Here is a 21,887-nt window from a genome sequence, read left to right as displayed (position 1 = left end):
GCCTAAGGGTGCACTGTGACATCATAACTCTGCACTGGGCACCCAGCTGACAGGCCCTAGTCTGTGATCTGTGTAAGGGGGCATTGTGACATCATAACCCTGCACTGTGAAGCCAGGTGACAGGCCCTTGTCTGTGATCTGCCTCAGGTGGCATTGTGACATCATAACTCTGCACTGGACAACCAGGTGACAGGCCCCTGTCTGGGATCTGCCTAAGGGGGCATTGTTATATGGTAACTCTGCTCTGGGCACCCAGGTGACAGGCCCTGGTCTCTGATCTGTGTAAGGGGGCATTGTGACATTACAACTCTGTACTGGGCACCTAGGTGACTGGCCCTTCTCTGTGATCTGCCTAAGGGGGCATTGTGACATCATAACTCTGCACTGGGCACTCAGGTGACAGGCCCTTGTCTGTGATGTGCCTAAGGGGTCATTGTGACAGTATAACTCTGCACTGGGCACCCAGGTGACATGCCCTTGTCTCTGATCTCCCTAAGGTGGAATTGTGACATCATAACTCTGCACTGGGCACCCAGGTGACAGGCCCTTGCCTGTGATCTCCCTAAGGGGTCATTTTGACATCATAACTCCGCACGGTTCACACAGGTGACAGGCCCTGGTCTGTGATCTGCCTAAGGGGGCATTGTGACATCATAACATTGCACGTGTACCAGGTGACATACCCTTGCCTGTGATCTGCCTAAAGGGGCATTGTGACATCATAACTCTGCACGGGTCACCCAGGTGACAGGCCCTTGTCTGTGGTCTGCCTAAAGGGGCAATGTGACATCATAACTCTGCACGGGGCACCCAGGTGACAGTCCCATGTCTGTCATGGGCCTAAGGGAGCATTTTGACATTATAACTCTGCACTGGGCACCCAGGTGCAAGGCCCTTGTCTGTGGTCCGCGTAAGGGTCATTGTGACATCATAACTCTGCACTGGGAACCCAGGTGACTGGCCCTTCTCTGTGATATGTCTAAAGGGGCACTGTGACATCATAACTCTGCACTGGGGACCCAGGTGATATGCCCTTTTCTGTGATCTGCCTAAGGGGGCATTGGGACATCATAACACTGCACTGGACACCCACGTGACAGTCCCTTGTCTGTGATCTGCCTAAAGGGGCACTGTGACATCATAACTCTGCACTGGGCACCCAGGTGCTAGACCCTTGTTTGTGATCTGCCTAAGGGGGCATTGTGACAACATAACTCTGCACTCCTCACACAGGTGACAGGCCCTTGTCTGTGATCTGACTAAGGGGGCATTGTGACATCATAACTCTGCAGTGGGCACCCAGGTGACAGGCCCTTGTCTGTGATCTGCCTAAGTGGGTATTGTGACATCATAACTCTGCACTGGTCACCCAGGTGACAGATCCTTGTCTGGGATCTGCCTAAGGGTGCACTGTGACATCATAACTCTGCACTGGGCACCCAGCTGACAGGCCCTAGTCTGTGATCTGTGTAAGGGGGCATTGTGACATTATAACTCTGCACTGGGCACCAAGGTGACAGGCCCTTGTCTGTGATCTGCCTTGGGGGCATTGTGACATCATAACCCTGCACTGGGCACCCAGGTGACAGACCCTTGTATGTGATCTGCATAAGGGGGCATTGTGACATCGTAACCCTGCACTGGGCACTCAGGTGACAGGCCCTTGTCTGTGATCTGCCTGAGGGGGCATTGTGACATCATAACTCTGCACTGGGCACCCAGGTGACGTGCCTTTCTCTGTGAGCTGCCTAAGGGGACGTTGTGACATCATAACTCTGCATTGAGCGCCCAGATGACAGTCCCTTTTCTGTCATGTGCCTTAGGGGGCATTGTGACGTTACAACTCTGCACTGGGCACCCGGGTGACAGGCCCTTATCTGTGATCTGCGTAAGGGTCATTGTGACATCATAACTCTGCACTGGGCACCCAGGTGTCAGGCCCTTGTCTGTGATGCGCCTAATGGGTCGTTCTGAAATTATAACTCTGCATTGGGCACCCAGGTGACAGGCCCTTGTCTGTGATCTGGCTAAGGTGGCATTCTGACGTCATAACTCTGCACTGGGCATCCAGGTGACAGGCCCTTGCTGTGATCGGCCTAAGGGGGCATTGAGAAATCATAACTCTGCACGGGTCACCCAGGTGACAGGCCCTGGTCTGTGATCTGCCTAAGGGGTCATTGTGACATCATAACCCTGCACTGTGAAGCCAGGTGACAGGCCCTTGTCTGTGATCTGCCTCAGGTGGCATTGTGACATCATAACCCTGCACTGTGAAGCCAGGTGACAGGCCCCTGTCTGGGATCTGCCTAAGGGGGCATTGTTATATGGTAACTCTGCTCTGGGCACCCTGGTGACAGGCCCTGGTCTCTGATCTGTGTAAGGGGGCATTGTGACATTACAACTCTGTACTGGGCACCTAGGTGACTGGCCCTTCTCTGTGATCTGCCTAAGGGGGCATTGTGACATCATAACTCTGCACTGGGCACTCAGGTGACAGGCCCTTGTCTGTGATGTGCCTAAGGGGTCATTGTGACAGTATAACTCTGCACTGGGCACCCAGGTGACATGCCCTTGTCTCTGATCTCCCTAAGGTGGAATTGTGACATCATAACTCTGCACTGGGCACCCAGGTGACAGGCCCTTGCCTGTGATCTCCCTAAGGGGTCATTTTGACATCATAACTCCGCACGGTTCACACAGGTGACAGGCCCTGGTCTGTGATCTGCCTAAGGGGGCATTGTGACATCATAACATTGCACGTGTACCAGGTGACATACCCTTGCCTGTGATCTGCCTAAAGGGGCATTGTGACATCATAACTCTGCACGGGTCACCCAGGTGACAGGCCCTTGTCTGTGGTCTGCCTAAAGGGGCAATGTGACATCATAACTCTGCACGGGGCACCCAGGTGACAGTCCCATGTCTGTCATGGGCCTAAGGGAGCATTTTGACATTATAACTCTGCACTGGGCACCCAGGTGCAAGGCCCTTGTCTGTGGTCCGCGTAAGGGTCATTGTGACATCATAACTCTGCACTGGGAACCCAGGTGACTGGCCCTTCTCTGTGATATGTCTAAAGGGGCACTGTGACATCATAACTCTGCACTGGGGACCCAGGTGATATGCCCTTTTCTGTGATCTGCCTAAGGGGGCATTGGGACATCATAACACTGCACTGGACACCCACGTGACAGTCCCTTGTCTGTGATCTGCCTAAAGGGGCACTGTGACATCATAACTCTGCACTGGGCACCCAGGTGCTAGACCCTTGTTTGTGATCTGCCTAAGGGGGCATTGTGACAACATAACTCTGCACTCCTCACACAGGTGACAGGCCCTTGTCTGTGATCTGACTAAGGGGGCATTGTGACATCATAACTCTGCAGTGGGCACCCAGGTGACAGGCCCTTGTCTGTGATCTGCCTAAGTGGGTATTGTGACATCATAACTCTGCACTGGTCACCCAGGTGACAGATCCTTGTCTGGGATCTGCCTAAGGGTGCACTGTGACATCATAACTCTGCACTGGGCACCCAGCTGACAGGCCCTAGTCTGTGATCTGTGTAAGGGGGCATTGTGACATTATAACTCCGCACTGGGCACCAAGGTGACAGGCCCTTGTCTGTGATCTGCCTTGGGGGCATTGTGACATCATAACCCTGCACTGGGCACCCAGGTGACAGACCCTTGTATGTGATCTGCATAAGGGGGCATTGTGACATCGTAACCCTGCACTGGGCACTCAGGTGACAGGCCCTTGTCTGTGATCTGCCTGAGGGGGCATTGTGACATCATAACTCTGCACTGGGCACCCAGGTGACGTGCCTTTCTCTGTGAGCTGCCTAAGGGGACGTTGTGACATCATAACTCTGCACTGAGCGCCCAGATGACAGTCCCTTTCCTGTCATGTGCCTTAGGGGGCATTGTGACGTTACAACTCTGCACTGGGCACCCGGGTGACAGGCCCTTATCTGTGATCTGCGTAAGGGTCATTGTGACATCATAACTCTGCACTGGGCACCCAGGTGTCAGGCCCTTGTCTGTGATGCGCCTAAGGGGTCGTTCTGAAATTATAACTCTGCATTGGGCACCCAGGTGACAGGCCCTTGTCTGTGATCTGGCTAAGGTGGCACTCTGACGTCATAACTCTGCACTGGGCATCCAGGTGACAGGCCCTTGCCTGTGATCGGCCTAAGGGGGCATTGAGAAATCATAACTCTGCACGGGTCACCCAGGTGACAGGCCCTGGTCTGTGATCTGCCTAAGGGGTCATTGTGACATCATAACCCTGCACTGTGAAGCCAGGTGACAGGCCCTTGTCTGTGATCTGCCTCAGGTGGCATTGTGACATCATAACTCTGCACTGGACAACCAGGTGACAGGCCCCTGTCTGGGATCTGCCTAAGGGGGCATTGTTATATGGTAACTCTGCTCTGGGCACCCAGGTGACAGGCCCTGGTCTCTGATCTGTGTAAGGGGGCATTGTGACATTACAACTCTGTACTGGGCACCTAGGTGACTGGCCCTTCTCTGTGATCTGCCTAAGGGGGCATTGTGACATCATAACTCTGCACTGGGCACTCAGGTGACAGGCCCTTGTCTGTGATGTGCCTAAGGGGTCATTGTGACAGTATAACTCTGCACTGGGCACCCAGGTGACATGCCCTTGTCTCTGATCTCCCTAAGGTGGAATTGTGACATCATAACTCTGCACTGGGCACCCAGGTGACAGGCCCTTGCCTGTGATCTCCCTAAGGGGTCATTTTGACATCATAATTCTGCACGGTTCACACAGGTGACAGGCCCTGGTCTGTGATCTGCCTAAGGGGGCATTGTGACATCATAACATTGCACGTGTACCAGGTGACATACCCTTGCCTGTGATCTGCCTAAAGGGGCATTGTGACATCATAACTCTGCACGGGTCACCCAGGTGACAGGCCCTTGTCTGTGGTCTGCCTAAAGGGGCAATGTGACATCATAACTCTGCACGGGGCACCCAGGTGACAGTCCCATGTCTGTCATGGGCCTAAGGGAGCATTTTGACATTATAACTCTGCACTGGGCACCCAGGTGCAAGGCCCTTGTCTGTGGTCCGCGTAAGGGTCATTGTGACATCATAACTCTGCACTGGGAACCCAGGTGACTGGCCCTTCCCTGTGATATGTCTAAAGGGGCACTGTGACATCATAACTCTGCACTGGGGACCCAGGTGATATGCCCTTTTCTGTGATCTGCCTAAGGGGGCATTGGGACATCATAACACTGCACTGGACACCCACGTGACAGTCCCTTGTCTGTGATCTGCCTAAAGGGGCACTGTGACATCATAACTCTGCACTGGGCACCCAGGTGCTAGACCCTTGTTTGTGATCTGCCTAAGGGGGCATTGTGACAACATAACTCTGCACTCCTCACACAGGTGACAGGCCCTTGTCTGTGATCTGACTAAGGGGGCATTGTGACATCATAACTCTGCAGTGGGCACCCAGGTGACAGGCCCTTGTCTGTGATCTGCCTAAGTGGGTATTGTGATATCATAACTCTGCACTGGTCACCCAGGTGACAGATCCTTGTCTGGGATCTGCCTAAGGGTGCACTGTGACATCATAACTCTGCACTGGGCACCCAGCTGACAGGCCCTAGTCTGTGATCTGTGTAAGGGGGCATTGTGACATTATAACTCTGCACTGGGCACCAAGGTGACAGGCCCTTGTCTGTGATCTGCCTTGGGGGCATTGTGACATCATAACCCTGCACTGGGCACCCAGGTGACAGACCCATGTATGTGATCTGCATAAGGGGGCATTGTGACATCGTAACCCAGCACTGGGCACTCAGGTGACAGGCCCTTGTGTGTGATCTGCCTGAGGGGGCATTGTGACATCATAACTCTGCACTGGGCACCCAGGTGACGTGCCTTTCTCTGTGAGCTGCCTAAGGGGACGTTGTGACATCATAACTCTGCACTGAGCGCCCAGATGACAGTCCCTTTCCTGTCATGTGCCTTAGGGGGCATTGTGACGTTACAACTCTGCACTGGGCACCCGGGTGACAGGCCCTTATCTGTGATCTGCGTAAGGGTCATTGTGACATCATAACTCTGCACTGGGCACCCAGGTGTCAGGCCCTTGTCTGTGATGCGCCTAAGGGGTTGTTCTGAAATTATAACTCTGCATTGGGCACCCAGGTGACAGGCCCTTGTCTGTGATCTGGCTAAGGTGGCATTCTGACATCATAACTCTGCACTGGGCATCGAGGTGACAGGCCCTTGCCTGTGATCGGCCTAAGGGGGCATTGAGAAATCATAACTCTGCACGGGTCACCCAGGTGACAGGTCCTGGTCTGTGATCTGCATAAGGGGTCATTGTGACATCATAACCCTGCACTGTGAAGCCAGGTGACAGGCCCTTGTCTGTGATCTGCCTCAGGTGGCATTGTGACATCATAACTCTGCACTGGACAACCAGGTGACAGGCCCCTGTCTGGGATCTGCCTAAGGGGGCATTGTTATATGGTAACTCTGCTCTGGGCACCCTGGTGACAGGCCCTGGTCTCTGATCTGTGTAAGGGGGCATTGTGACATTACAACTCTGTACTGGGCACCTAGGTGACTGGCCCTTCTCTGTGATCTGCCTAAGGGGGCATTGTGACATCATAACTCTGCACTGGGCACTCAGGTGACAGGCCCTTGTCTGTGATGTGCCTAAGGGGTCATTGTGACAGTATAACTCTGCACTGGGCACCCAGGTGACATGCCCTTGTCTCTGATCTCCCTAAGGTGGAATTGTGACATCATAACTCTGCACTGGGCACCCAGGTGACAGGCCCTTGCCTGTGATCTCCCTAAGGGGTCATTTTGACATCATAATTCTGCACGGTTCACACAGGTGACAGGCCCTGGTCTGTGATCTGCCTAAGGGGGCATTGTGACATCATAACATTGCACGTGTACCAGGTGACATACCGTTGTCTGTGATCTGCCTAAAGGGGCATTGTGACATCATAACTCTGCACGGGTCACCCAGGTGACAGGCCCTTGTCTGTGGTCTGCCTAAAGGGGCAATGTGACATCATAACTCTGCACGGGGCACCCAGGTGACAGTCCCATGTCTGTCGTGAGCCTAAGGGAGCATTTTGACATTATAACTCTGCACTGGGCACCCAGGTGCAAGGCCCTTGTCTGTGGTCCGCGTAAGGGTCATTGTGACATCATAACTCTGCACTGGGAACCCAGGTGACTGGCCCTTCTCTGTGATATGTCTAAAGGGGCACTGTGACATCATAACTCTGCACTGGGGACCCAGGTGATATGCCCTTTTCTGTGATCTGCCTAAGGGGGCATTGGGACATCATAACACTGCACTGGACACCCACGTGACAGTCCCTTGTCTGTGATCTGCCTAAAGGGGCACTGTGACATCATAACTCTGCACTGGGCACCCAGGTGCTAGACCCTTGTTTGTGATCTGCCTAAGGGGGCATTGTGACAACATAACTCTGCACTCCTCACACAGGTGACAGGCCCTTGTCTGTGATCTGACTAAGGGGGCATTGTGACATCATAACTCTGCAGTGGGCACCCAGGTGACAGGCCCTTGTCTGTGATCTGCCTAAGTGGGTATTGTGACATCATAACTCTGCACTGGTCACCCAGGTGACAGATCCTTGTCTGGGATCTGCCTAAGGGTGCACTGTGACATCATAACTCTGCACTGGGCACCCAGCTGACAGGCCCTAGTCTGTGATCTGTGTAAGGGGGCATTGTGACATTATAACTCTGCACTGGGCACCAAGGTGACAGGCCCTTGTCTGTGATCTGCCTTGGGGGCATTGTGACATCATAACCCAGCACTGGGCACCCAGGTGACAGACCCTTGTATGTGATCTGCATAAGGGGGCATTGTGACATCGTAACCCTGCACTGGGCACTCAGGTGACAGGCCCTTGTCTGTGATCTGCCTGAGGGGGCATTGTGACATCATAACTCTGCACTGGGCACCCAGGTGACGTGCCTTTCTCTGTGAGCTGCCTAATGGGACGTTGTGACATCATAACTCTGCACTGAGCGCCCAGATGACAGTCCCTTTCCTGTCATGTGCCTTAGGGGGCATTGTGACGTTACAACTCTGCACTGGGCACCCGGGTGACAGGCCCTTATCTGTGATCTGCGTAAGGGTCATTGTGACATCATAACTCTGCACTGGGCACCCAGGTGTCAGGCCCTTGTCTGTGATGCGCCTAAGGGGTCGTTCTGAAATTATAACTCTGCATTGGGCACCCAGGTGACAGGCCCTTGTCTGTGATCTCGCTAAGGTGGCATTCTGACGTCATAACTCTGCACTGGGCATCCAGGTGACAGGCCCTTGCCTGTGATCGGCCTAAGGGGGCATTGAGAAATCATAACTCTGCACGGGTCACCCAGGTGACAGGCCCTGGTCTGTGATCTGCCTAAGGGGTCATTGTGACATCATAACCCTGCACTGTGAAGCCAGGTGAAAGGCCCTTGTCTGTGATCTGCCTCAGGTGGCATTGTGACATCATAACCCTGCACTGTGAAGCCAGGTGACAGGCCCTTGTCTGTGATCTGCCTCAGGTGGCATTGTGACATCATAACTCTGCACTGGACAACCAGGTGACAGGCCCCTGTCTGGGATCTGCCTAAGGGGGCATTGTTATATGGTAACTCTGCTCTGGGCACCCAGGTGACAGGCCCTGGTCTCTGATCTGTGTAAGGGGGCATTGTGACATTACAACTCTGTACTGGGCACCTAGGTGACTGGCCCTTCTCTGTGATCTGCCTAAGGGGGCATTGTGACATCATAACTCTGCACTGGGCACTCAGGTGACAGGCCCTTGTCTGTGATGTGCCTAAGGGGTCATTGTGACAGTATAACTCTGCACTGGGCACCCAGGTGACATGCCCTTGTCTCTGATCTCCCTAAGGTGGAATTGTGACATCATAACTCTGCACTGGGCACCCAGGTGACAGGCCCTTGCCTGTGATCTCCCTAAGGGGTCATTTTGACATCATAATTCTGCACGATTCACACAGGTGACAGGCCCTGGTCTGTGATCTGCCTAAGGGGGCATTGTGACATCATAACATTGCACGTGTACCAGGTGACATACCCTTGCCTGTGATCTGCCTAGAGGGGCATTGTGACATCATAACTCTGCACGGGTCACCCAGGTGACAGGCCCTTGTCTGTGGTCTGCCTAAAGGGGCAATGTGACATCATAACTCTGCACGGGGCACCCAGGTGACAGTCCCATGTCTGTCATGGGCCTAAGGGAGCATTTTGACATTATAACTCTGCACTGGGCACCCAGGTGCAAGGCCCTTGTCTGTGGTCCGCGTAAGGGTCATTGTGACATCATAACTCTGCACTGGGAACCCAGGTGACTGGCCCTTCTCTGTGATATGTCTAAAGGGGCACTGTGACATCATAACTCTGCACTGGGGACCCAGGTGATATGCCCTTTTCTGTGATCTGCCTAAGGGGGCATTGGGACATCATAACACTGCACTGGACACCCACGTGACAGTCCCTTGTCTGTGATCTGCCTAAAGGGGCACTGTGACATCATAACTCTGCACTGGGCACCCAGGTGCTAGACCCTTGTTTGTGATCTGCCTAAGGGGGCATTGTGACAACATAACTCTGCACTCCTCACACAGGTGACAGGCCCTTGTCTGTGATCTGACTAAGGGGGCATTGTGACATCATAACTCTGCAGTGGGCACCCAGGTGACAGGCCCTTGTCTGTGATCTGCCTAAGTGGGTATTGTGACATCATAACTCTGCACTGGTCACCCAGGTGACAGATCCTTGTCTGGGATCTGCCTAAGGGTGCACTGTGACATCATAACTCTGCACTGGGCACCCAGCTGACAGGCCCTAGTCTGTGATCTGTGTAAGGGGGCATTGTGACATTATAACTCTGCACTGGGCACCAAGGTGACAGGCCCTTGTCTGTGATCTGCCTTGGGGGCATTGTGACATCATAACCCTGCACTGGGCCCCCAGGTGACAGACCCTTGTATGTGATCTGCATAAGGGGGCATTGTGACATCGTAACCCTGCACTGGGCACTCAGGTGACAGGCCCTTGTCTGTGATCTGCCTGAGGGAGCATTGTGACATCATAACTCTGCACTGGGCACCCAGGTGACGTGCCTTTCTCTGTGAGCTGCCTAAGGGGACGTTGTGACATCATAACTCTGCATTGAGCGCCCAGATGACAGTCCCTTTTCTGTCATGTGCCTTAGGGGTCATTGTGACGTTACAACTCTGCACTGGGCACCCGGGTGACAGGCCCTTATCTGTGATCTGCGTAAGGGTCATTGTGACATCATAACTCTGCACTGGGCACCCAGGTGTCAGGCCATTGTCTGTGATGCGCCTAAGGGGTCGTTCTGAAATTATAACTCTGCATTGGGCACCCAGGTGACAGGCCCTTGTCTGTGATCTGGCTAAGGTGGCATTCTGACATCATAACTCTGCACTGGGCATCCAGGTGACAGGCCCTTGCCTGTGATCGGCCTAAGGGGGCATTGAGAAATCATAACTCTGCACGGGTCACCCAGGTGACAGGCCCTGGTCTGTGATCTGCCTAAGGGGTCATTGTGACATCATAACCCTGCACTGTGAAGCCAGGTGACAGGCCCTTGTCTCTGATCTGCCTCAGGTGGCATTGAGACATCATAACCCTGCACTGTGAAGCCAGGTGACAGGCCCTTGTCTGTGATCTGCCTCAGGTGGCATTGTGACATCATAACTCTGCACTGGACAACCAGGTGACAGGCCCCTGTCTGGGATCTGCCTAAGTGGGCATTGTTATATGGTAACTCTGCTCTGGGCACCCAGGTGACAGGCCCTGGTCTCTGATCTGTGTAAGGGGGCATTGTGACATTACAACTCTGTACTGGGCACCTAGGTGACTGGCCCTTCTCTGTGATCTGCCTAAGGGGGCATTGTGACATCATAACTCTGCACTGGGCACTCAGGTGACAGGCCCTTGTCTGTGATGTGCCTAAGGGGTCATTGTGACAGTATAACTCTGCACTGGGCACCCAGGTGACATGCCCTTGTCTCTGATCTCCCTAAGGTGGAATTGTGACATCATAACTCTGCACTGGGCACCCAGGTGACAGGCCCTTGCCTGTGATCTCCCTAAGGGGTCATTTTGACATCATAATTCTGCACGGTTCACACAGGTGACAGGCCCTGGTCTGTGATCTGCCTAAGGGGGCATTGTGACATCATAACATTGCACGTGTACCAGGTGACATACCCTTGCCTGTGATCTGCCTAAAGGGGCATTGTGACATCATAACTCTGCACGGGTCACCCAGGTGACAGGCCCTTGTCTGTGGTCTGCCTAAAGGGGCAATGTGACATCATAACTCTGCACGGGGCACCCAGGTGACAGTCCCATGTCTGTCATGGTCCTAAGGGAGCATTTTGACATTATAACTCTGCACTGGGCACCCAGGTGCAAGGCCCTTGTCTGTGGTCCGCGTAAGGGTCATTGTGACATCATAACTCTGCACTGGGAACCCAGGTGACTGGCCCTTCTCTGTGATATGTCTAAAGGGGCACTGTGACATCATAACTCTGCACTGGGGACCCAGGTGATATGACCTTTTCTGTGATCTGCCTAAGGGGGCATTGGGACATCATAACACTGCACTGGACACCCACGTGACAGTCCCTTGTCTGTGATCTCCCTAACGGGGCACTGTGACATCATAACTCGGCACTGGGCACCCAGGTAATAGACCCTTGTTTGTGATCTGCCTAAGGGGGCATTGTGACAACATAACTCTGCACTCCTCACACAGGTGACAGGCCCTTGTCTGTGATCTGACTAAGGGGGCATTGTGACATCATAACTCTGCAGTGGGCACCCAGGTGACAGGCCCTTGTCTGTGATCTGCCTAAGTGGGTATTGTGACATCATAACTCTGCACTGGGCACCAAGGTGACAGGCCCTTGTCTGTGATCTGCCTTGGGGGCATTGTGACATCATAACCCTGCACTGGGCACCCAGGTGACAGACCCTTGCATGTGATCTGCATAAGGGGGCATTGTGACATCGTAACCCTGCACTGGGCACTCAGGTGACAGGCCCTTGTCTGTGATCTGCCTGAGGGGGCATTGTGACATCATAACTCTGCACTGGGCACCCAGGTGACGTGCCTTTCTCTGTGAGCTGCCTAAGGGGACGTTGTGACATCATAACTCTGCACTGAGCGCCCAGATGACAGTCCCTTTCCTGTCATGTGCCTTAGGGGGCATTGTGACGTTACAACTCTGCACTGGGCACCCGGGTGACAGGCCCTTATCTGTGATCTGCGTAAGGGTCATTGTGACATCATAACTCTGCACTGGGCACCCAGGTGTCAGGCCCTTGTCTGTGATGCGCCTAAGGGGTCGTTCTGAAATTATAACTCTGCATTGGGCACCCAGGTGACAGGCCCTTGTCTGTGATCTGGCTAAGGTGGCATTCTGACGTCATAACTCTGCACTGGGCATCCAGGTGACAGGCCCTTGCCTGTGATCGGCCTAAGGGGGCATTGAGAAATCATAACTCTGCACGGGTCACCCAGGTGACAGGCCCTGGTCTGTGATCTGCCTAAGGGGTCATTGTGACATCATAACCCTGCACTGTGAAGCCAGGTGACAGGCCCTTGTCTGTGATCTGCCTCAGGTGGCATTGTGACATCATAACTCTGCACTGGACAACCAGGTGACAGGCCCCTGTCTGGGATCTGCCTAAGGGGGCATTGTTATATGGTAACTCTGCTCTGGGCACCCTGCTGACAGGCCCTGGTCTCTGATCTGTGTAAGGGGGCATTGTGACATTACAACTCTGTACTGGGCACCTAGGTGACTGGCCCTTCTCTGTGATCTGCCTAAGGGGGCATTGTGACATCATAACTCTGCACTGGGCACTCAGGTGACAGGCCCTTGTCTGTGATGTGCCTAAGGGGTCATTGTGACAGTATAACTCTGCACTGGGCACCCAGGTGACATGCCCTTGTCTCTGATCTCCCTAAGGTGGAATTGTGACATCATAACTCTGCACTGGGCACCCAGGTGACAGGCCCTTGCCTGTGATCTCCCTAAGGGGTCATTTTGACATCATAATTCTGCACGGTTCACACAGGTGACAGGCCCTGGTCTGTGATCTGCCTAAGGGGGCATTGTGACATCATAACATTGCACGTGTACCAGGTGACATACCCTTGCCTGTGATCTGCCTAAAGGGGCATTGTGACATCATAACTCTGCACGGATCACCCAGTTGACAGGCCCTTGTCTGTGGTCTGCCTAAAGGGGCAATGTGACATCATAACTGTGCACGGGGCACCCAGGTGACAGTCCCATGTCTGTCATGGGCCTAAGGGAGCATTTTGACATTATAACTCTGCACTGGGCACCCAGGTGCAAGGCCCTTGTCTGTGGTCCGCGTAAGGGTCATTGTGACATCATAACTCTGCACTGGGAACCCAGGTGACTGGCCCTTCCCTGTGATATGTCTAAAGGGGCACTGTGACATCATAACTCTGCACTGGGGACCCAGGTGATATGCCCTTTTCTGTGATCTGCCTAAGGGGGCATTGGGACATCATAACACTGCACTGGACACCCACGTGACAGTCCCTTGTCTGGGATCTGCCTAAAGGGGCACTGTGACATCATAACTCTGCACTGGGCACCCAGGTGCTAGACCCTTGTTTGTGATCTGCCTAAGGGGGCATTGTGACAACATAACTCTGCACTCCTCACACAGGTGACAGGCCCTTGTCTGTGATCTGCCTAAGTGGGTATTGTGACATCATAACTCTGCACTGGTCACCCAGGTGACAGATCCTTGTCTGGGATCTGCCTAAGGGTGCACTGTGACATCATAACTCTGCACTGGGCACCCAGCTGACAGGCCCTAGTCTGTGATCTGTGTAAGGGGGCATTGTGACATTATAACTCTGCACTGGGCACCAAGGTGACAGGCCCTTGTCTGTGATCTGCCTTGGGGGCATTGTGACATCATAACCCTGCACTGGGCACCCAGGTGACAGACCCTTGTATGTGATCTGCATAAGGGGGCATTGTGACATCGTAACCCTGCACTGGGCACTCAGGTGACAGGCCCTTGTCTGTGATCTGCCTGAGGGGGCATTGTGACATCATAACTCTGCACTGGGCACCCAGGTGACGTGCCTTTCTCTGTGAGCTGCCTAAGGGGACGTTGTGACATCATAACTCTGCACTGAGCGCCCAGATGACAGTCCCTTTCCTGTCATGTGCCTTAGGGGGCATTGTGACGTTACAACTCTGCACTGGGCACCCGGGTGACAGGCCCTTATCTGTGATCTGCGTAAGGGTCATTGTGACATCATAACTCTGCACTGGGCACCCAGGTGTCAGGCCCTTGTCTGTGATGCGCCTAAGGGGTCGTTCTGAAATTATAACTCTGCATTGGGCACCCAGGTTACAGGCCCTTGTCTGTGATCTGGCTAAGGTGGCATTCTGACATCATAACTCTGCACTGGGCATCCAGGTGACAGGCCCTTGCCTGTGATCGGCCTAAGGGGGCATTGAGAAATCATAACTCTGCACGGGTCACCCAGGTGACAGGCCCTGGTCTGTGATCTGCCTAAGGGGTCATTGTGACATCATAACCCTGCACTGTGAAGCCAGGTGACAGGCCCTTGTCTGTGATCTGCCTCAGGTGGCATTGTGACATCATAACTCTGCACTGGACAACCAGGTGACAGGCCCCTGTCTGGGATCTGCCTAAGGGGGCATTGTTATATGGTAACTCTGCTCTGGGCACCCTGGTGACAGGCCCTGGTCTCTGATCTGTGTAAGGGGGCATTGTGACATTACAACTCTGTACTGGGCACCTAGGTGACTGGCCCTTCTCTGTGATCTGCCTAAGGGGGCATTGTGACATCATAACTCTGCACTGGGCACTCAGGTGACAGGCCCTTGTCTGTGATGTGCCTAAGGGGTCATTGTGACAGTATAACTCTGCACTGGGCACCCAGGTGACATGCCCTTGTCTCTGATCTCCCTAAGGTGGAATTGTGACATCATAACTCTGCACTGGGCACCCAGGTGACAGGCCCTTGCCTGTGATCTCCCTAAGGGGTCATTTTGACATCATAATTCTGCACGGTTCACGCAGGTGACAGGCCCTGGTCTGTGATCTGCCTAAGGGGGCATTGTGACATCATAACATTGCACGTGTACCAGGTGACATACCGTTGTCTGTGATCTGCCTAAAGGGGCATTGTGACATCATAACTCTGCACGGGTCACCCAGGTGACAGGCCCTTGTCTGTGGTCTGCCTAAAGGGGCAATGTGACATCATAACTCTGCACGGGGCACCCAGGTGACAGTCCCATGTCTGTCATGGGCCTAAGGGAGCATTTTGACATTATAACTCTGCACTGGGCACCCAGGTGCAAGGCCCTTGTCTGTGGTCCGCGTAAGGGTCATTGTGACATCATAACTCTGCACTGGGAACCCAGGTGACTGGCCCTTCTCTGTGATATGTCTAAAGGGGCACTGTGACATTATAACTCTGCACTGGGGACCCAGGTGATATGCCCTTTTCTGTGATCTGCCTAAGGGGGCATTGGGACATCATAACACTGCACTGGACACCCACGTGACAGTCCCTTGTCTGTGATCTGCCTAAAGGGGCACTGTGACATCATAACTCTGCACTGGGCACCCAGGTGCTAGACCCTTGTTTGTGATCTGCCTAAGGGGGCATTGTGACAACATAACTCTGCACTCCTCACACAGGTGACAGGCCCTTGTCTGTGATCTGACTAAGGGGGCATTGTGACATCATAACTCTGCAGTGGGCACCCGGGTGACAGGCCCTTGTCTGTGATCTGCCTAAGTGGGTATTGTGACATCATAACTCTGCACTGGTCACCCAGGTGACAGATCCTTGTCTGGGATCTGCCTAAGGGTGCACTGTGACATCATAACTCTGCACTGGGCACCCAGCTGACAGGCCCTAGTCTGTGATCTGTGTAAGGGGGCATTGTGACATTATAACTCTGCACTGGGCACCAAGGTGACAGGCCCTTGTCTGTGATCTGCCTTGGGGGCATTGTGACATCATAACCCTGCACTGGGCACCCAGGTGACAGACCCTTGTATGTGATCTGCATAAGGGGGCATTGTGACATCGTAACCCTGCACTGGGCACTCAGGTGACAGGCCCTTGTCTGTGATCTGCCTGAGGGGGCATTGTGACATCATAACTCTGCACTGGGCACCCAGGTGACGTGCCTTTCTCTGTGAGCTGCCTAAGGGGACGTTGTGACATCATAACTCTGCATTGAGCGCCCAGATGACAGTCCCTTTTCTGTCATGTGCCTTAGGGGGCATTGTGACGTTACAACTCTGCACTGGGCACCCGGGTGACAGGCCCTTATCTGTGATCTGCGTAAGGGTCATTGTGACATCATAACTCTGCACTGGGCACCCAGGTGTCAGGCCCTTGTCTGTGATGCGCCTAAGGGGTCGTTCTGAAATTATAACTCTGCATTGGGCACCCAGGTGACAGGCCCTTGTCTGTGATCTGGCTAAGGTGGCATTCTGACATCATAACTCTGCACTGGGCACCCAGGTGACATGCCCTTGCCTGTGATCGGCCTAAGGGGGCATTGAGAAATCATAACTCTGCACGGGTCACCCAGGTGACAGGCCCTGGTCTGTGATCTGCCTAAGGGGTCATTGTGACATCATAACCCTGCACTGTGAAGCCAGGTGACAGGCCCTTGTCTGTGATCTGCCTCAGGTGGCATTGTGACATCATAACCCTGCACTGTGAAGCCAGGTGACAGGCCCTTGTCTGTGATCTGCCTCAGGTGGCATTGTGACATCATAACTCTGCACTGGACAACCAGGTGACAGGCCCCTGTCTGGGATCTGCCTAAGGGGGCATTGTTATATGGTAACTCTGCTCTGGGCACCCAGGTGACAGGCCCTGGTCTCTGATCTGTGTAAGGGGGCATTGTGACATTACAACTCTGTACTGGGCACCTAGGTGACTGGCCCTTCTCTGTGATCTGCCTAAGGGGGCATTGTGACATCATAACTCTGCACTGGGCACTCAGGTGACAGGCCCTTGTCTGTGATGTGCCTAAGGGGTCATTGTGACAGTATAACTCTGCACTGGGCACCCAGGTGACATGCCCTTGTCTCTGATCTCCCTAAGGTGGAATTGTGACATCATAACTCTGCACTGGGCACCCAGGTGACAGGCCCTTGCCTGTGATCTCCCTAAGGGGTCATTTTGACATCATAATTCTGCACGGTTCACGCAGGTGACAGGCCCTGGTCTGTGATCTGCCTAAGGGGGCATTGTGACATCATAACATTGCACGTGTACCAGGTGACATACCCTTGCCTGTGATCTGCCTAAAGGGGCATTGTGACATCATAACTCTGCACGGGTCACCCAGGTGACAGGCCCTTGTCTGTGGTCTGCCTAAAGGGGCAATGTGACATCATAACTCTGCACGGGGCACCCAGGTGACAGTCCCATGTCTGTCATGGGCCTAAGGGAGCATTTTGACATTATAACTCTGCACTGGGCACCCAGGTGCAAGGCCCTTGTCTGTGGTCCGCGTAAGGGTCATTGTGACATCATAACTCTGCACTGGGAACCCAGGTGACTGGCCCTTCTCTGTGATATGTCTAAAGGGGCACTGTGACATTGTAACTCTGCACTGGGGACCCAGGTGATATGCCCTTTTCTGTGATCTGCCTAAGGGGGCATTGGGACATCATAACACTGCACTGGACACCCACGTGACAGTCCCTTGTCTGTGATCTGCCTAAAGGGGCACTGTGACATCATAACTCTGCACTGGGCACCCAGGTGCTAGACCCTTGTTTGTGATCTGCCTAAGGGGGCATTGTGACAACATAACTCTGCACTCCTCACACAGGTGACAGGCCCTTGTCTGTGATCTGACTAAGGGGGCATTGTGACATCATAACTCTGCAGTGGGCACCCGGGTGACAGGCCCTTGTCTGTGATCTGCCTAAGTGGGTATTGTGACATCATAACTCTGCACTGGTCACCCAGGTGACAGATCCTTGTCTGGGATCTGCCTAAGGGTGCACTGTGACATCATAACTCTGCACTGGGCACCCAGCTGACAGGCCCTAGTCTGTGATCTGTGTAAGGGGGCATTGTGACATTATAACTCTGCACTGGGCACCAAGGTGACAGGCCCTTGTCTGTGATCTGCCTTGGGGGCATTGTGACATCATAACCCTGCACTGGGCACCCAGGTGACAGACCCTTGTATGTGATCTGCATAAGGGGGCATTGTGACATCGTAACCCTGCACTGGGCACTCAGGTGACAGGCCCTTGTCTGTGATCTGCCTGAGGGGGCATTGTGACATCATAACTCTGCACTGGGCACCCAGGTGACGTGCCTTTCTCTGTGAGCTGCCTAAGGGGACGTTGTGACATCATAACTCTGCATTGAGCGCCCAGATGACAGTCCCTTTTCTGTCATGTGCCTTAGGGGGCATTGTGACGTTACAACTCTGCACTGGGCACCCGGGTGACAGGCCCTTATCTGTGATCTGCGTAAGGGTCATTGTGACATCATAACTCTGCACTGGGCACCCAGGTGTCAGGCCCTTGTCTGTGATGCGCCTAAGGGGTCGTTCTGAAATTATAACTCTGCATTGGGCACCCAGGTGACAGGCCCTTGTCTGTGATCTGGCTAAGGTGGCATTCTGACATCATAACTCTGCACTGGGCACCCAGGTGACATGCCCTTGCCTGTGATCGGCCTAAGGGGGCATTGAGAAATCATAACTCTGCACGGGTCACCCAGGTGACAGGCCCTGGTCTGTGATCTGCCTAAGGGGTCATTGTGACATCATAACCCTGCACTGTGAAGCCAGGTGACAGGCCCTTGTCTGTGATCTGCCTCAGGTGGCATTGTGACATCATAACCCTGCACTGTGAAGCCAGGTGACAGGCCCTTGTCTGTGATCTGCCTCAGGTGGCATTGTGACATCATAACTCTGCACTGGACAACCAGGTGACAGGCCCCTGTCTGGGATCTGCCTAAGGGGGCATTGTTATATGGTAACTCTGCTCTGGGCACCCAGGTGACAGGCCCTGGTCTCTGATCTGTGTAAGGGGGCATTGTGACATTACAACTCTGTACTGGGCACCTAGGTGACTGGCCCTTCTCTGTGATCTGCCTAAGGGGGCATTGTGACATCATAACTCTGCACTGGGCACTCAGGTGACAGGCCCTTGTCTGTGATGTGCCTAAGGGGTCATTGTGACAGTATAACTCTGCTCTGGGCACCCAGGTGACATGCCCTTGTCTCTGATCTCCCTAAGGTGGAATTGTGACATCATAACTCTGCACTGGGCACCCAGGTGACAGGCCCTTGCCTGTGATCTCCCTAAGGGGTCATTTTGACATCATAATTCTGCACGGTTCACACAGGTGACAGGCCCTGGTCTGTGATCTGCCTAAGGGGGCATTGTGACATCATAACATTGCACGTGTACCAGGTGACATACCCTTGCCTGTGATCTGCCTAAAGGGGCATTGTGACATCATAACTCTGCACGGGTCACCCAGGTGACAGGCCCTTGTCTGTGGTCTGCCTAAAGGGGCAATGTGACATCATAACTCTGCACGGGGCACCCAGGTGACAGTCCCATGTCTGTCATGGGCCTAAGGGAGCATTTTGACATTATAACTCTGCACTGGGCACCCAGGTGCAAGGCCCTTGTCTGTGGTCCGCGTAAGGGTCATTGTGACATCATAACTCTGCACTGGGAACCCAGGTGACTGGCCCTTCTCTGTGATATGTCTAAAGGGGCACTGTGACATTGTAACTCTGCACTGGGGACCCAGGTGATATGCCCTTTTCTGTGATCTGCCTAAGGGGGCATTGGGACATCATAACACTGCACTGGACACCCACGTGACAGTCCCTTGTCTGTGATCTGCCTAAAGGGGCACTGTGACATCATAACTCTGCACTGGGCACCCAGGTGCTAGACCCTTGTTTGTGATCTGCCTAAGGGGGCATTGTGACAACATAACTCTGCACTCCTCACACAGGTGACAGGCCCTTGTCTGTGATCTGACTAAGGGGGCATTGTGACATCATAACTCTGCAGTGGGCACCCAGGTGACAGGCCCTTGTCTGTGATCTGCCTAAGTGGGTATTGTGACATCATAACTCTGCACTGGTCACCCAGGTGACAGATCCTTGTCTGGGATCTGCCTAAGGGTGCACTGTGACATCATAACTCTGCACTGGGCACCCAGCTGACAGGCCCTAGTCTGTGATCTGTGTAAGGGGGCATTGTGACATTATAACTCTGCACTGGGCACCAAGGTGACAGGCCCTTGTCTGTGATCTGCCTTGGGGGCATTGTGACATCATAACCCTGCACTGGGCACCCAGGTGACAGACCCTTGTATGTGATCTGCATAAGGGGGCATTGTGACATCGTAACCCAGCACTGGGCACTCAGGTGACAGGCCCTTGTCTGTGATCTGCCTGAGGGGGCATTGTGACATCATAACTCTGCACTGGGCACCCAGGTGACGTGCCTTTCTCTGTGAGCTGCCTAAGGGGACGTTGTGACATCATAACTCTGCACTGAGCGCCCAGATGACAGTCCCTTTCCTGTCATGTTCCTTAGGGGGCATTGTGACGTTACAACTCTGCACTGGGCACCCGGGTGACAGGCCCTTATCTGTGATCTGTGTAAGGGTCATTGTGACATCATAACTCTGCACTGGGCACCCAGGTGTCAGGCCCTTGTCTGTGATGCGCCTAAGGGGTCGTTCTGAAATTATAACTCTGCATTGGGCACCCAGGTGACAGGCCCTTGTCTGTGATCTGTCTAAGGTGGCATTCTGACGTCATAACTCTGCACTGGGCATCCAGGTGACAGGCCCTTGCCTGTGATCGGCCTAAGGGGGCATTGAGAAATCATAACTCTGCACGGGTCACCCAGGTGACAGGCCCTGGTCTGTGATCTGCCTAAGGGGTCATTGTGACATCATAACCCTGCACTGTGAAGCCAGGTGACAGGCCCTTGTCTGTGATCTGCCTCAGGTGGCATTGTGACATCATAACCCTGCACTGTGAAGCCAGGTGACAGGCCCTTGTCTGTGATCTGCCTCAGGTGGCATTGTGACATCATAACTCTGCACTGGACAACCAGGTGACAGGCCCCTGTCTGGGATCTGCCTAAGGGGGCATTGTTATATGGTAACTCTGCTCTGGGCACCCAGGTGACAGGCCCTGGTCTCTGATCTGTGTAAGGGGGCATTGTGACATTACAACTCTGTACTGGGCACCTAGGTGACTGGCCCTTCTCTGTGATCTGCCTAAGGGGGCATTGTGACATCATAACTCTGCACTGGGCACTCAGGTGACAGGCCCTTGTCTGTGATGTGCCTAAGGGGTCATTGTGACAGTATAACTCTGCACTGGGCACCCAGGTGACATGCCCTTGTCTCTGATCTCCCTAAGGTGGAATTGTGACATCATAACTCTGCACTGGGCACCCAGGTGACAGGCCCTTGCCTGTGATCTCCCTAAGGGGTCATTTTGACATCATAATTCTGCACGATTCACACAGGTGACAGGCCCTGGTCTGTGATCTGCCTAAGGGGGCATTGTGACATCATAACATTGCACGTGTACCAGGTGACATACCCTTGCCTGTGATCTGCCTAGAGGGGCATTGTGACATCATAACTCTGCACGGGTCACCCAGGTGACAGGCCCTTGTCTGTGGTCTGCCTAAAGGGGCAATGTGACATCATAACTC

The sequence above is a fragment of the Pan paniscus genome, chromosome 23 (genome assembly GCF_029289425.2).
Source record: "Pan paniscus chromosome 23, NHGRI_mPanPan1-v2.0_pri, whole genome shotgun sequence".
NCBI classification, from domain to species: Eukaryota; Metazoa; Chordata; class Mammalia; order Primates; family Hominidae; genus Pan; species Pan paniscus.
The sequence above is the reverse complement of the archived record's forward strand: the minus strand, read 5'-3'. Positions refer to the sequence as shown.